The sequence below is a fragment of the Macaca mulatta genome, chromosome 13 (assembly GCF_049350105.2).
Source record: "Macaca mulatta isolate MMU2019108-1 chromosome 13, T2T-MMU8v2.0, whole genome shotgun sequence".
NCBI classification, from domain to species: Eukaryota; Metazoa; Chordata; class Mammalia; order Primates; family Cercopithecidae; genus Macaca; species Macaca mulatta.
Genome location: NC_133418.1, coordinates 18,646,237 through 18,662,816, shown reverse-complemented (window position 1 = coordinate 18,662,816; position 16,580 = coordinate 18,646,237). Strand labels below are relative to the sequence as shown.

The 16,580-nt window shown below is 39.1% G+C and overlaps 1 protein-coding gene and 1 long non-coding RNA gene across 2 annotated transcripts in view; one reads left to right on the top strand and one right to left on the bottom strand.

The window, feature by feature from the left end:
- Positions 1-16,580, bottom strand: part of SULT1C3 (sulfotransferase family 1C member 3) — a 101,991-nt gene that overhangs the window by 50,079 nt on the left and 35,332 nt on the right. The gene's annotated exons all lie outside the window — the stretch shown is intronic.
- Positions 1-16,580, top strand: part of LOC114671899 (uncharacterized) — a 48,172-nt gene that overhangs the window by 1,986 nt on the left and 29,606 nt on the right. The gene's annotated exons all lie outside the window — the stretch shown is intronic.

Sequence of the window (16,580 nt, the reverse complement as noted above, 5' to 3'; positions counted from 1 at the left end):
CAGTAAGTTGTCAGGTTTCAACTCTCGGAACTTCTTCAGATCTTGAGGAAAAGGCCAGCTCAGGGTAACTTAGACTCTTGATAGGGATCTGTGTGGTCAAGCTGTGGTTCTCAGTAATGCTGAGTTAGGAGGGAGAGAGAAAAATTTAAAATATTGATCTGGAGGGCTGGAAACAGAAATTGAAGGAAACCGGAAGACCTGAAAACGTGGTAAAGCTTGACAGTGTGTACAAGGTGATGGGTAGGAAATAAAACTGTCTTCTGTTTTCACAGTGGAAGAAATCAAGACAGTTTGCTTATCCATCATGTATTTACATTTCTTAAAGATATTCAAAGTAGCTTAAAGATAATGAATATGATCAGAATCTGATATCCCTGAGGGATGCTGTGGGTTGAATTGTGTGCCCCAGAAGATATGTTCAAATCCTAACCTCTGGTGACTATAAACATCATCCCATTTAGAAGTAGTGTCTGTATTAGTCTGCACCAAAATACAATACTCTAGGGGGTGTAAACAACGGAAATGTAATTCTTACGGTTCTTGAGGAAGAGAAGTGGAAGTCACATTGAAGGTACTGTGCCTACCTGCTAAGGAGTTCAGAAAGTTCAAAAGCCAGTATGGATAAGGAGATAATAAATGGGAAGAGGGCAGTTCAAAGATCATATATCTCCCCAAGCTGATAGCATCATGAAATACCTACTTTGTGACAGTGTTTTATTGATTCTGCAAACTTATCTCACGGACTTAAAAAAAAACTGAGCAATATTTATTCAGCAATTAGGAGGTCTATGCCCCACTCAGTCAGAGAAAACAGCAAGCTTGATAGGTTTGCTATGGTCAGAAGATGATCTTACATCAGGTATTGGAACTGACTAGTTAGCAGGTTCCCTTTTGCCTGAAGGAACATTCATAAGAACTCTATTCTAAGCTGATATTCATCGATGTTTGAAAGGAAGGAAAAGTTGGATCCATGTCCAAGTTAGGAAGTCCAAAATCATCAGTGTTTTGTTGATCCCCATGAGGGCTTTTCTCCTGGCTTATTGATGTTCACCTTCCTGCTGTGTCCTCACATGACCTTTCCTTGTGTGATTGTGAAGAGAGAGAACAGGCTCTCTGGTGAGACTGGCACTAACCCCATTAGATCAAGGGCCCACCCTTATGGCTACTTTTACCCTTAATCACTTTCTTCCTCCAAATATAGCTCCACTGGTATTTAGAGCTTCAAAGTATGAAATTGGTGGGGAGACATGATTTAGCTTACACTTTGGCCTTTGTGGGATGTAATCAAGTTAAATGGGACCATATCAATTAGAATGGTCCATAATTCAATGATTAGTGTCCTTAAAGTAAGAGGATATTTGGACACAAATGCACAGAAGGTCAAACAGGGGAAACACACACACACACAGCAGAAGGCCCTGTGAGGATGGGCAGAGATGAGAGTGATGCATCTCACAAGCCACACTAGCCAAGGGTTACTGGCCACCATGTGAAGTTAGAAGAGGCACTGAAGCATTCTTCCTAAGTCTCAGGGGGAGCACAGACCTGCTGACACAATTCCAGATTTCTAGTCCTCACAGCTGTTAGGAAATAAATTTAAGCCACTCCCTTTGTAGTACTTGTTACAGCATCCTTAGGAAATGAATGCAAATTTGCTAGAGTCTTCTATTAAAAGACAACATTTATCCCTACAGTCACCCCCATTCCTCATTTTGATCAAAGGCAATCTCAAAGAGAGAACGTTCTGGGCCACAAGCTAATAACACATGGCTGGTCTCATTAGATTTGGCCTCATTATTTCACAGATACAGGAAAAAGGACAATCTGCCATATAGGCATTTTAAAGTTGTTTTTTTTTTTTTTTTTTTTTTTTTGGTAGGAAGTTTCCATAAGGAATCTTAGATTAGACTTGTAAACCTTCTTGGAAAGCAAGCCATTACACTTCAGCAGCAGCACTTCTAGTTTTGGGTGAATTCTTCTCTTCTCAAGGACCTAAAATATGTTAAATTTATTAAAGCTGCCAGGAAATGATCTCGGTTTTTTACCTATACATTTGGGAACATAGAAGTCATGTATGGCTTTTCCAAGATGGCTTTGAAAGCACTGACTCTAACGAGTCAACATTAGTTCCTTAAAAATGTCTGGTCATACCTGAGTAAGCGACCATCATTTTAAAATATAATGTCTCAGGCAGGACCTTTAACCAATGCTTTAAATTATATCCTGTTAACCAGAACAGATTCCTACTAAATGTATGTAAATAACTATATTGCCATGAAAATAAGAATTGCTGGGTTCCGGAAGGGTCAGGCAGGGAAAAAAGGATAAATGATTCATTTTTGTTAGCACAATCAAAGTCCATTAAATTGCTAAGTTATAGATGTCCTACGAGAGCAGATAAAAGCTTCCTTGTATTTAGAAAGTGTACCATTAAAGCATCAGCAATACTCCAAGCAAAGTCCACGATCATTCTTCATCAGTTCATTCAGTCCTATGTAATTAATTACTGTTCTGCTCATGTTGGGTTAGCAGTCTCATAAATTCTTCTGCTTCTTGACTAGTGTTCTGGAAATCTTAACCCAGTCCACTGTATAGTTTCAAATTTTTCCTGATGATGCCATCAAATGCCTGTGCCTATGAGTACCTGGTATAGTTATTAACCATGGACCCCTGAGAAAGCTCTTTTTTGCTGAAGATGAAGACTCTGGCTTGTTGGTGATTTGCAAGTGTTTTCAAGGAAGCCTCAGGGTAAAAACAAAACAAAACAAAACAAAAAGCCCATCTGTAATGACAAAGACTTAAAACAACTGTGATTACCTTACTGCTGACAATTTTCAAAGTTGAAATATCTGAGGAGAGTTCATTACAATATAATGCAACTGAGAAGGAAGTGTGTTTTTTTCCTGTGGCATGCAAAATAAAATAAAATTCATCTAATTTTTGGGGATAAAATATCTAAACATAATCCTTACAGAGAAATATTTTATTATAATCCTGAGATATACTATACCATGCATATTTAAATAGCATACCAAAAATATACCAAGATCATCAAGTAAAGAGTATCAGCAAGTCTGGAGAAAGTCCTAAATATGTCTATATTAATAATCCTCAGTGAGTAAATAATGTGAATTTCGAGTTGGGAAGATTTGTACCTTTATTATTTGTCTCCATCATTTGGACTAATGTTCTTCTCCACTTAGTAGATAATTTTTTTTATATTTTAAATACCATCACCTGGTTTCCCATTCTGGGCAATGAGAATTTACTTCCATTAACCTTATAGTAAATAGAATGCAATGTACTTCTATTAATGGTACAGTTTATTAAGTGTATAGACACACACACACACACACACACACACACACACACCACTTCCCTTCCCATATCCTACAAAAATAATTGAATCATATTTTCAGAAATCATAACTATTTACACATTCTTCCTACCTAAACCCCAAAGAAAAATATGATCACCTTTCATTGTATTTTTAGACTTTCATTTTTCCTATAGTTAGTTATTGCTTCACTTTCTTTTTATCTATTTACATTTCTATGTATCTCTCACTAATTCATTGCCAAACTCTCTGCCAGAACTCTAAGACTCTTATAAAAATTAAACGTATTTCACACTTTATCAGTTCTACTTCTTAATTTTAATATATCCTTCATTTGTCTGTGTGGGCAGCTCTCTAAGCTTGCTGCATAGATATCCTCCTGGAAATTTCCCAAGCTTTTCTTTTAGCCTGCCTTTGCCTTACAGATGATTGGGAGTTTAGCCACTAGAATTCTTGGTCAGAAGTCATCATCATCTCACTATCTGTTAACTTTCTGCATTACTGTTAAAACATCCTGTGTTAGACTTGATGCCTAAATATATTCTTCATATATATGCTTTTAAGAACATCTCTTATTTCTGGAGTTCTGAAGTTGATTATTTGCTTTAGGATGCCAGTCATTCTATGTCTTCCAGTCAGTACAATCTTATCCTTCAGTGTTTTCTTGTATATTTTCTTTGATTGTTTCCCTTTCGTTTATTCTTTGGCTTCTTAACTGTTTTTCTGAACATGATGAATTGATAATATCCCTTTCTAACTTTTCTTGTCTAATTTCCATTTATTTGACTTGTCTATTTTTTGGAGAATTTCTTATTTCTATTCCTTTAAAAAATTTTTTTCTTATAGCCTAGTTTTTTAATTTTTCATTTCTGCTCTCCAAGGTTTTATTTCAAGGAATATTTTCTTATTCTCTAAATGTTTCCTTTTAAATATTCTTCCATTTTTAGATGCCTAGGATTATAGGGAAGTTTCTGGCTAGGATTAATTCGTTCACTTTTGGAGGAGTTGAAGTAGTATCATATAATAGACATAAATTGATGATTCTCTAAACACAGCATTCACCCTTCAATATTTTGATTGGAGAAGGTGATAACTTCAGGTGTGGTTTTAAGCATGCCTGCCTGCATATATTTGATCGTTATTTACTGATTAAGTAGTACAGCAATCATTTGCTCAAGAGCTACTCTCTAGTGTTGGGAAAATATAGATCTAACCTTCAAGTAGATAATGCTGTGCTCTTAGTCCAAGTAAGGGCTTTGTAAGCATAAAAATATTAAATACAGGAGACACTGGATGGCCTGAATGGAGTAAAGAAATACAATGAAGGGGATACTGCAGGGCTGTGGGTAATAAGCACTTTAAGGATCCCAGGGGATTAGAGTCATGGATTATAAAGGAAATGTCTGTCTCTCAAGACCTTAGGTAAAGAGGATCCAATTTTACAGCTCAAACAAGGCCATTTTGCCTAACTAAATTTTGTCTGAAATTACAGCATAGAAACATAAATGGATGACAATCGTGCTCTTCCATCTTTTGCCGTAAAGTCTTTATTTTAGTATGCTACACTCAGTCTCAAATTACTCATTTCTCAATGAATTTCAGAACTGGTACTGTTTTTCAGGAAGTTTTACATTAGCATTCCTCTAAATTATCCTTTTTGTTTTACAACAAGTCATTTCAAAACTTCTGAGAAATAAAACAATCTTTTTGTTAAAAAAAACTGGAAATTCTGAATCAAGTGTTATGTGTAGGTGACCATGCCATAAAGAAATACAGAAATCTAGGAGAGGTAGACTCTCTATTTTTTCTCATTACCTCACATTTTTTCCTTAAGGATCAGGAGATACAGAGTGGTGCACAGGAACTTTATGCTGTAGGACTGTGTCAATGTCAGCATTTAGAAATTAAGTAATGATTCATAAAGTAAGCAAGCTGTAATGAAGTGCTGCACTTGCTCAGGTGAGGAAAATTGTAAATGTAGACCATTATTTAGATAACTTGAAGAATGGGTATGACCCAAGTTGCCTGTCATTCTGTGGCCCTTAGAACACTGGTCCCAGCTAAATGCTTAAAAACCTATAAAATCATAGGCAGGAACTCGTAGATCCCCTTTACTGATTCCTTTGTGTAACCAGAAATATGTAGTACTAATTTATTTCTACAAAAAAAAGCATCATAATATTGGACCTCATTTCTATCAGACCGAGCAAAAACTTAGTGTTGAATAATGCAACATTCCCCCTGGGCTGGAGAATTGGGATTTATGCCATGATGATCTCTCATCCTTTGGACACAGGATGTTTCCAGGCTGTGGTCCAAAGCTATGTCCTGGTGATAGATGGTGAAATACATCAAACAGAGCAGGTATGCATTGTGATAGTCCAGTATTAAATTAAGAAAAAAATTAAAAAGGGTGGCACCTGTATCACGATATTCACTTCCAAACCAATTTCTTGCTAAATCCTATAGCTTCTTTAACACGTTCACGTAAATGAAAATATAAAATATATGGAGCTGAGTTTTTTCATATAGCACAAACATTGTCCTAAATGCTCAGACCCATGAAGGTCGTTTGTTATTCCCACTTCCATTACCATTGCCCACTTCCATTACCTTCTTGCTTTTTGATCCTGGAGACAGGTTTTCTATCAGTGTTTGCATGCTCTGCGTACATAGAACACAATGGCCGTGCTTCCTTTTCTGCGCCACACTCAGTGCATCATGGGAAGTGAGAGTGGGTGCTACTGGGAAGAAACACCTGGCAAGGTGGGCCTACCTCTACTCCGGATCCTATGAATGCAGTAATAGCTGCGTTCATACTCCACTACAGTGCTGAGAATGGGTACTGGCAACAGAAAGAGTCTTTATAAGCACACATTTGGGAAAGGCTTTCCTTTTCAAAGTTTTATTTCTTATGTGTAGTTTTTGTTAGTAAACGAGCATTCTTTTTTCCTGATTTTTTTCTCTACAAAATTGCCCTGACAGGCTGTGGGAATGATAAAGAAATACTCAAATTGAAATCCTCTTTTTCACCAAAAGATGTGAATGCTGAAGAGGGGAGATAAACTGCTTGGCTTGTTCAGGGATGGAGAAGAAACTCCCTGGCAAATCAGTGTAATATTATATATTGTTTATGCTTATATTCATATATGTCAATGTTATAAAAATCCAGTAAGAACATAAACATACAAGTTTTGATGCCTTGTTTGTTCTACTTGCTTAGATTTCCTTAACTGTAGGGAAGTACAAGGTGAAGAAACCAAGATGTGGCAGCTAGGCCTTCAATTTTCTTGAAATATCTAATTTCCTTCTTATAAAAAATTAATGCAGCTATGGAAAAATGCTAATAATGCTTGCATCTGAATAGTGGTATGTATAAATTTGTGTTTTCTCTACTTGTCAGTATGCTTGAATTATTTTATAAAATTTTTATTTTTAAAATGAATAACTTGAACACAGGCTGATATTGAGATGTTTTAAATATTAGCAAGGAAGGAAATTGTTTTCCTCTGAGGTGCTGTACTCTATTTAATATCTACTGTTGCACTCTCGGTTAAGAGCCAGCAATTGCAATCTCACCCACCCTCAACCACAGAATGTGGCAGCAAAAAGAGGACAAATTGCTCGTGCAGGGAAAAGGGAAAATGGAAGAGTGAGGGCTGGGGAACAGTTACTCAATTGAAAAAGACTCAAGAATTGATGGTAAAAATGAAGAAGTGGCTGTGAGCACCCCTTCTGAACTCCCCACATGGCAATCAGCCAGTGGCCAGAGTGCTTTCCTTCATGAAAGAGTTACCTAAGTGGCTTTCCAGAACTTACGGGGCAGAGTGCTGGGGTCTCTTTTATGTCACAGTTACTGGTATGCTGGGGCAGAGCATCATGTTGCAAGGACCAATCTGAAGATGACACCAGCCCAGAGGACAGGAAATCTAAGAGACATGGGGGGTGCAATCCAGAGGACTGCATGTGAGGCCAGGCACAGTGGCTCATGCCTGTAATCCCAGCACTATGCCAGGCCAAAATAGCTGGATAAATTGAGGTGAGGAGTTCAAGACCAGCCTGTCCAACATGGAGAAACCCTGTCTATACTAAAAATACAAAAATTAGCCTGTCGTGGTTGTATGTGCCTGTAATCCCAGGTACTTGGGAGTCTGAGGCAGGAGAACTGCTTGAACCTGGGAGGCAAAGTTTGCAGATTGCACCACTGTACTCCAGCCTGAGTGACAGAGCCAGACCCTGTCTTAAAGAAAAAAAACAATGGAGGTGTCTTTCACAATGGTTGAACTAATTTACATTCCCACCAATGATAAAAGCATTCCAATTTCCACATCCTGTCCAGCATCTGCTATTACCTGACTTTTTAATAATCGCCATTCTCACTGGCATGGTATCTCACTGTGGTTTGATTTGCCTTTCTCTAATGACCAGTGATGATGAGCTTTTTTCATATATTTGTTGGCCACATAAATGTCTTCTTTTGAGAAGTGCCTGTTCATCTCCTTTGCCTACTTTTTGATGGGGTTGTTTGTTTTTCTCTTGTGCAATTGTTTAAGTTCCTTGTAGACACTGGATATTAGTGCTTTGTCAGATGGATAGATTGCAAAAATTTTCTCCCATTCTGTAGTTGTCTGTTCACTCTGATGATAGTATCTTTTGCTGTGCTGAAGTTCTTTAGTTTAATTAGATCCTATTTGTCAATTTTGGCTTTTGTTGCAATTGCTTTTGGTGTTTTAGCCATGAAGACTTTGCCCATGCCTATGTCCTGAGTGGTATTGCCTAGGTTTTCTTCTAGAGTTTTTATGGTTTTAGGTCTTATGTTTAAGTCTTTAATCCACTTCGAGTTAATTTTTGTATAAGGTGTAAGGAACAGGTCCAGTTTCAGTTTTCTGCAAATGGCTAGCCAGTTTTCCCGGCACCATTTATTATATAGGGACTCCTTGCTCCATTGCTTGTTTTTGTCAGGTTTGTCAAAGATCAGATGGTTGTAGATGTGTGGTGTTCTTTCTGAGGCCTCTGTTCTGTTCCATTGGTCTACATATCTGTTTTGGTACCAGTATTATGCTGTTTCGGTTACTGTAGTCTTGTAGTATAGTTTGAAGTCAGGCAATGTTTCATCAAGTGATTTTTAGGTCAATTCTTAGGCCACCCACTAACTCATTTCTCTCACACACAGCATTTTTCAGAGTGCAGGAGACAGCTCATTGACCTGTATTGTTGGGTTTTCTACTTAGAAGCATTTCGAAGTTTGGGGATTCTCTGTTTTCTAGGCTACGATGAAGGTAAAAGGTCTTCTGATCATTTCTTAAACTTAATTTTTATTGACAAATAGAAACTTTGTACATATATATATATCATGTATTGCATGATGTTTTATAATATGCATGCATTTAGGAATGGCTTAATTCAGCTCATTTACATATGCATTACCTTACAACTCTATTTTTTTAAAGATGAGAACACTTAAATCTACCCTCTTAGTGATTTTCTGTAGAATACCTTGTTATTAACTGTAGTCACCATGTTGTACAACAAATCTCTTGAACTTACTCCTCCTGTCTAACTGAAATTTTGTATTTTTATCAACATCTCCTCAGTCGCCAAGATTCTGGGAACCATTGTTCTGCTCTTGGTCTTGTATGGCTGTATTTGTTACTATTTTTGTGTGTGTGTGTCCGTCTTTCCAATTGTGTATTATTTCTGGGATGGTTTGGGAGATTAGGGCTTATTCAGTTGCCCATACTTCAGCTTGCATCCTTATTTTTAGGTTGGATCTGTGTGTGTCTGTGAGTGGGTGTGAATGTGGGGTGTAAAAATTCCAGATTTTATCTTTTTGTCACCTACATTTGATTTTATTCACTTTGGGTTCCCTTTCCAGTGTCTTAAAATGTTCCAAAAATTTTGATGTAACTATTTCTTACTTCCCATTGTCTTGTTTTTTCTCACCAGTTGGTCAGTCCCATGTAGATGCCCTTTTTGTGTCCTTGGTTCTCTCATCTTTGTTATTGCTTCTTACGGGCCCAGTGCTTCTACAGGCTGGGCTCAGTATTCTAGGAAAAGGGATTCTATAGTGATGTACTCCATGGATGGTAGTACGATCACAGAGTAAATTGATGAAGATAATACAGATGCTGAAATATTACATGTAGTTAATAAATGTATAAAGCGAAATTGATAAAAGTTGAAGGAGAAACTGAGATCATATAAAAAAATTTCATTAGCTTCCCCTGATTGAAAACAAAGTGAGCCAACTTGTTTTGCCAAATACCAAGAAGTCACATCTTAACATAAAAAATAAATATAAAACTATTGGCCAGGCACGGTGACTCACACCTCTAATCCCAGCACTTTGGGAAGTTGAGGTGGGTGGATCACAGGGTCAGGAGTTCGAGGCCAGCCTGGCCAAGATGCTGAAACCCCATCTCTACTAAAAAGTACAAAAATTAGCTGGGAGTGGTGGTGGGCACCTGTAGTCCCAGCTCCTTGGGAAACTGAATCAGAAGACTCACTTGAACCCAGAAGGTGGAGGTTGCAGTGAGCCAAGATTGTGCCACTGCACTCCAGCCTCGGTGACAGAGTGAGACTCTGTCTAAAAACAAAACAAAACAGAACAAAATTATAATTAAGACATATGGTATTGGCCCAGTGATAGGCGAGTAGATTAATGGAGTAGAAACATGACCATAGATACACGCCTGAGTTATAAAAGAGCACATACCACAGACAAACAGGGAAAAGAGAAACCATTTAACATATGCACTGAGATGTTTGGCTACCTACCTAAAAGTTACATGGAATTTCTACTTTAGAGCATACACAAAAATAAATTCCCCATGAATCAACACTTGTACAAAATTAACATTTTTTGGGAGAAAATAGAGGAGAATTTGACCTTGAAGAAAGCCAGGCTCTCCTTAACCAACGTGAAACCATAAATAAAGATTGACAAATTCAGCGTCAATAAAACTGAGAGCTTTTGTTTATTCAAAAAACTGATAAAAAAGTGAGTAAGCATGCCAGAGCCTGGAAGAAGATACATATCATATCTATAGTTGTTGAGAAATTCAATTGTTAGGACACACAAAGAAGCACTGTCCCACTTGGAAAATGAGCCAATGATGTGGACACATAATTCTCAGGAGAGGAGAATTATGGTTTTAGGTCTTATGTTTAAGTCTTTAATCCACTTAATCTTTTAAACATTCTCAATTTAAAAGATTCTCAATTTCACTAGTAAACAAGGACATGTAAATCAAAACCCCAGTGGAGGACTATTTTACAGTTTCTGGATTGGCAGTAATGAAACAATTCTATGTGTTGGTGAGAATGAGAATCAATAGAAACACCCACTGATGATGGGACTGAAAAATCAGTAAGAATCACTTTAGAAACAGTCCAGACTTCTCATGTAAAATTGAGGAGATATGTCCCCTGTTACCCAAGAATGCCAAATCTCTCTTCATTACTTAGAAAGCTCTTTCAAAAGTCACCAGGGGACATGTATAAGAGTATTTAGAGAAACATTTTTACAATATAAAATATTAGAGCTTCCCCATCAACAGAATAAGTACATTCAATGCAACATATTCATAAGATACATGAAAAAGAAGCAAGCGATGGCTATTAATTTCAACACGAGTGCACCTCAGAGACAGAGTGTGGAAAAAGCTGGTCCTGAACAAACACTAAATGTACAACTACATAGTTTATAAAAACAAATGTAAAATAAAACTAAGATGAAAAGCAAGAACATGATAAACCGATGTCAGAGAGAGGGATGGGAAGGAGCTCCTCAGGATTAACTGACAGAGCAGGAGTATTGCCATCTTGGACAAGCATTGCTGTTTTAAAGTTCCCCTTGATCACAAACCACCTAAATCCAAAGGGCATCAACCTAATGACTAAGGTTAGCATGACCATAAACCACAAATGACATCTCCAACCAGAAACATTCCAATCCCCTCCCCAACCAGAGACATGCCAGACCCCAGATAACCTCCCTTCCAACCAGAGGCATTCGAACCGCTCCATAAACTTCTCCTGCACACAGAAACTTTCCAAGTCTGGGTTGCAAGATAATCTCTCTCACCCTAAAACCCATAAATACTCTTAGTCTGTAAGAGAGAGAGCACTTCTGAATGAAATCAGCCAGAAGCCCTTCTCAGGTTTATTCTCCAAAATAAACCAGGTTGACTGTTGAACCACTTTTCATATTTCTTCCCTGTTTCTTTAACTCTTAGATTAATAACATGATTTGTAAATGATAGTCTTAATACTGCTTTAATGATATTCGTAATATTGTACATCTTTAACTGGGTGGTGAGTGTGAAGCTGTAAAAGTCAAACTCTGTTTATTCTGGGTCAATATGAGTGACTACAGCCAGGGGAACAATCCTAATTGGTCCTGAGGAAATGTGCCTGAAATGGTCAGATTATAGATTGGTTTTATATATTTTAGTGAAACAGAAGTTACACACAATGACACAAATCAATATGTATGTAAAGTAGACATTGGTTTGGCCTGAAACAGCGGGATGTTTTAAGGTAAGGATGGGGGATAGAGTTAAGATTTGTTTAAAGATTTGAAGTCAGTAGAAAGAAATGCTTGAGTTACGACGGGGGGTTGTGGAAGCCAAGGTTCTTGTTATAAAAATAAAGCCTCCAGGTAGCAGGCTTCAGAAGAATAGATGGCAAATGTCCCTTTTTAGACCTTAAAGGTGTCAGATTCTCATTTAATCTCTCTTAACTACAGGAAAGACCTAGAAATGTAAGCAGATTTTCTACAGATGCAAATTTCCACATCAAAAATGGCTTTGCAGTGCCATTTCAAAGTATATTAAGGGAGTCTATTTTGGGATAAAATATTTTGATTTCCTTTAGGGCCTGCTATCTGTCACATGATGCTATTCCAGAGTCAGATTGGGATGGGATATCTTAGTGCTACAAAGGGTCTATTTGGTCAGTCTTAATATCTCTGTTTTAATGCTAATACTAGTCAATTGTGGCTAACCTCCAGCTGGGATGAGGTACAACAAGCTGTGTCCAGCCTACCTACCTGTTATGGCCTGAAATTTAGTTTTTCACATTTCTCTAGGGTTCCCTTGGCTAAAAGTGAGTCCATTCAGTCATGGGAGGGCTTAGCATTTTACTTTTGGTTTCTACAGCTATTCACCATATGATTCTCTGTGTCTGTTTATACTGTGTATGATTTACACTCTACTGGTCTGCAACCAACAGCATCAGCTTTGGTAACAGGTGTGACAAACTGTTGCCTCAATTTACTACTTATGGTCTCTTAAAGGTAGAAAACTTTTTGCCATCATGAAACATTTTTAAAAAGTGACCCCAGAATTTTATGTCAAAAAAAGATCTCCACATAGAAACAGAACTTCTCAGACATTTACTACTTTGAGACAAATAATGGTTATGAGCTCTTATCATAAACAATGAGTCAGTCAATCAAAGAACAGCTAATATATAATAATGTTTTTGGATTCTGAACATCACCAAATGGAGTCACTTATGATGAGTGACTCAGCCCACAGTGAAAATGCTGACCCTTCCTAGTGACAAGCACTGAGGTAATAATGATAGATGCAGGAGGCAGAAAAGGGGACAGGGGTCCTTGGAGAATCTCCAACCCACCCCACAAGCATTTACATCTGATGCTTTTGTGAAGATGAGGGAACCTACCCAGGATCTTGTCTGTGAAAGCCTGCAATGGACTGGGGACCCACCTATGCACTGGGAAGAAGTTTGCACATTGTGCAGGAGTGAGGAGCCTGGCCTCTTCAGCTGATGTGTGGTGGCCTTGTATTCAGTATTTGAAGTGGGAACTGTTAGGAGGACCCCTTCCTTTTTCACTGAGAACTTTCTTTATTTAATAAATTCTTGTCTCTTCACCTTCAGTGGGTTTGTATGTCTAATCTTTCCTGGTGGTGTGACAAGAACCCGGTTTTAGGTGAACTAAGGAGAAAAAATCCTGCATGATTTTGGTGGCCTTTCTGGGGAAATGAGGAAGGATTAGTAAGATGCAAATCAAAATATTTTTTCCCTTTTGTTTCTAAGCCATTTTGTCCTTGACTTCTTCTGAGGGTAGAGGAAAGTGTGTCATAATTATAGTCACCAGTTATCTAAGTGTGTCACCGGACTCACATCTCTCATTGGTGGAGGACTCAATTCCAGTTTCAGCTTAGCATTCCATTCGTAATAAGGAGTCCTTGCAACCCTTCCTCACCCCGAGACACATTTTTGTCCCACACTCAATTCCAGTCTTCGGGTGAAAGCCCTAGGAAAGAAAACTGGATCTGAGAGATCTGGAGGCAGACGATAATACAAGTTAAAAGGCACAGCACAGGTGAACATGACTAATTCCTAAATAAGCCAAACCTTCCAAATCATGGACAAAGGTGATGCTGGCATCCATGGTATAAATGAGGTGTAGGGAATTTGAAGGCTACTAACAGCAGGGGAGATAGGGTGTGCATGGGTAAGTGTGGATATTCCCACTCCCTAGGCCCCCCTGTTAACATGGGTGAGAGCCACTTTGACACCCATGGGTGGCACCCTGTTGCAGTTGCCAGGACATCCTACAACAATAAGATGTTGCCTCCTGTGGAGAGGCACCAAGTCCTGACAAGAAAGTGAAGCCAAAATGTGGAGAAAGATCACAGAAACTCCTGCAGAGGGCAATAAAAACAACAAAGAAATTCTTCATGGCCGAGGCATCTGCAGATTCTCTGTCCCTGAGAACTCTGAGACCTCTTTTCCATTGGAAAAGACTGGCTGGACTGCCGGAAGCTCTTCTGAGAAGACAGCAGCCACCCCCCACCCTTCACAGTGGTCAGTGTTGTGCATTGAAAGGGAAAACTGGACCTGTTGGTCAGGCAGCTTGCTGGTCTCCTGAGCTACTCTACTCACTGTGGTTCCTTTCCTTCCCTTATTTCTGCCTATGTGTGTTGAATATATTTGCCTGACTCTTGGTGTGTCCTCACAATACACTGTGAATTCAGAGAGTATTCAATTGGCCATTGAGTTATTGTGGAACCTCCTGCACAAGCAGGCTGATTTTAACCTGACAGGGGAGGAGCCATTATCAACCTGGGTAGAGGGAAGCTGCAGGTGAGCCTCGAGTGCACTGACATATAGTCATGATATTAAATTCAAGTTGGAATCACAAGAGAAAATGTAAATGATTTAAACATAGACATTGCACACACAATATTATAACTAGATATTGAGACATGGGTGTAGGGAGGCAGAAGATTAATAGGTAAATTAATGTTCTCACACTTCAGAGGATGGAGCCAATATGTAGTGTAAAACCAAACTATTTTTATTCAAAACTAGAGAAGAATAAATGTCAGTTTATTCTGGGCCCCACCATCAGAGCTTCTTCAGGTGGGACTGGGTGTGCCCAAGAAGTTGCACTTCTAACATTTCTAAGAAGTCTCCAGGTGATGCCTAAGCTCCTGATCTCAGTCCCCCACTTTGAGAACAATACACCTAACACATCCATTATATGCAATACATTGACATCATTCCTATGTAGCAGAGAATGGTATTAATTTTGTACCACCTTTAGAAAATTGGGAAAAATTGTCCTATTATGATCCCTCGTTTTCTGTATTCTGAGGCTCTGACACAGAATCCTGGTAGGTAAAAACTGCAGGACTGGGATGGGGAAGACTAAGAGGAAAGAGGAGAATGGGAGGTCAACTGAGGCAAAAGGTTAGAGCATCCAGGAGAAAAAATCCATCCAGAGAGCCTAGCCTGCCCAATATTAACTAGAGAGGAATCAATGTCAGTTTTAACTTAAGTGAATTAGGAGAACTGTGCAAACTATGCCTTCCAGGGTTATTGCAAGAACTCAGTAAGATAGATAATCATTGAAGGTAAAGTATTTGGTAAGCAAATACCAGTAGACAAATATAAATTATGACTATTATTCTGCACTGCTAGGCTTTTAATCATTTGTACTGCTTTTCACCAACAATGAGACTTCATGGGTCTTCAAAGAAGATGAAATAGCAGAATCTTTAAGTTTTGAACTATTATTAATAAAAAAATAAATTCCCATTTTTGTAGTATTTAACAGAATAAAGATAGCATTTTCACCTGTATTATTTAATTGGATTTTAAAAAGTAATCCCTATTTTAAGAAGGAGTGAACTTAATTTCAGGCCCAGGACCATGGGGTGTCTGGGTTAGGAACCGTGTTTTTGGCTCCTGAGGCTGCAGAGGGCATCTCAGGTAGCTTCTGAGAATTGGCCAGGATCAGCTCTGGTCCCACGGCAGGGATGGAGCCCAAGGCCTGCCTGTGGCCATGCACGCCCTGTGCTACCTGTCGCTTCCCTGTGTCCTGAGGAAAGTCAACTTGCAACAACCACTAGGGTGCCTAGAGGCCCAGAACTGTACAGAGTGGGCAGGCCTGGGCTTCCAGAAAGGAGCATTAGAGCAGGAGCCTGCCCAGAGCCCTTCCTGCTGGCTGCCCTGCCCGCTGTGCCCAGGCTAGGTCTGATCTCTCTGTGGGCCCCAGAGTCTGCAGCCTGGTTACCCTCGCCTTGGGAACCCTGTGTGCTGCTATGCCCAGAAGTGCTTGGCAGCCTTCCCTGACCTGGGACCATTGGAGGATTTTACTCCAAGCTGAGGTGACAGTTTGTTCCTTCATTCTAAATGTGAAGTGTGCAGCCTTTTAACTTGGGCTTTGTGTCCCATTGAGGACACTGTCTTTTCAAATCCCATACTGATGTGCTTCACTGGGGTCTGACCAAATTTGAATCTTTTTCGCAAGCCTTTTCCGCATTTCTTCGGAGAAGAGAGTTATCCTTCCAGTCCGACCTCCTGACCACACACCTGGGACTCTCTCCACAGGGCCTTGCTGCTGCTGCTTCAACACTCTGCAGACTTGCTCTGAATCTCACGCTTCAGGGTTCAGTGCAGGTCCCTTTCCTGAATTAATAAAAGGCTCTTCTTGAAATCAAAATTGGACTAATTTTGCTTCCTATTGTATTATTTATAACGATAATATGTCAGGTCTATTGAAATGCTTAACCTGATGGATTTTACCTACACAACCTCACTTGTCCCAACAGCTAGAGAAAGCAGTTAATATCATGACTCCTGTGTCTCCAGTGAAGCAGCTGTGGCTCAGAGAGAAGTGGTGGGTTCAAAGTCACAGTTCTGGTATACGGCACAGCAAAATTAGCCTCAAACCAAAGTCTCAGCCCGAAACAGCCAGGCCATG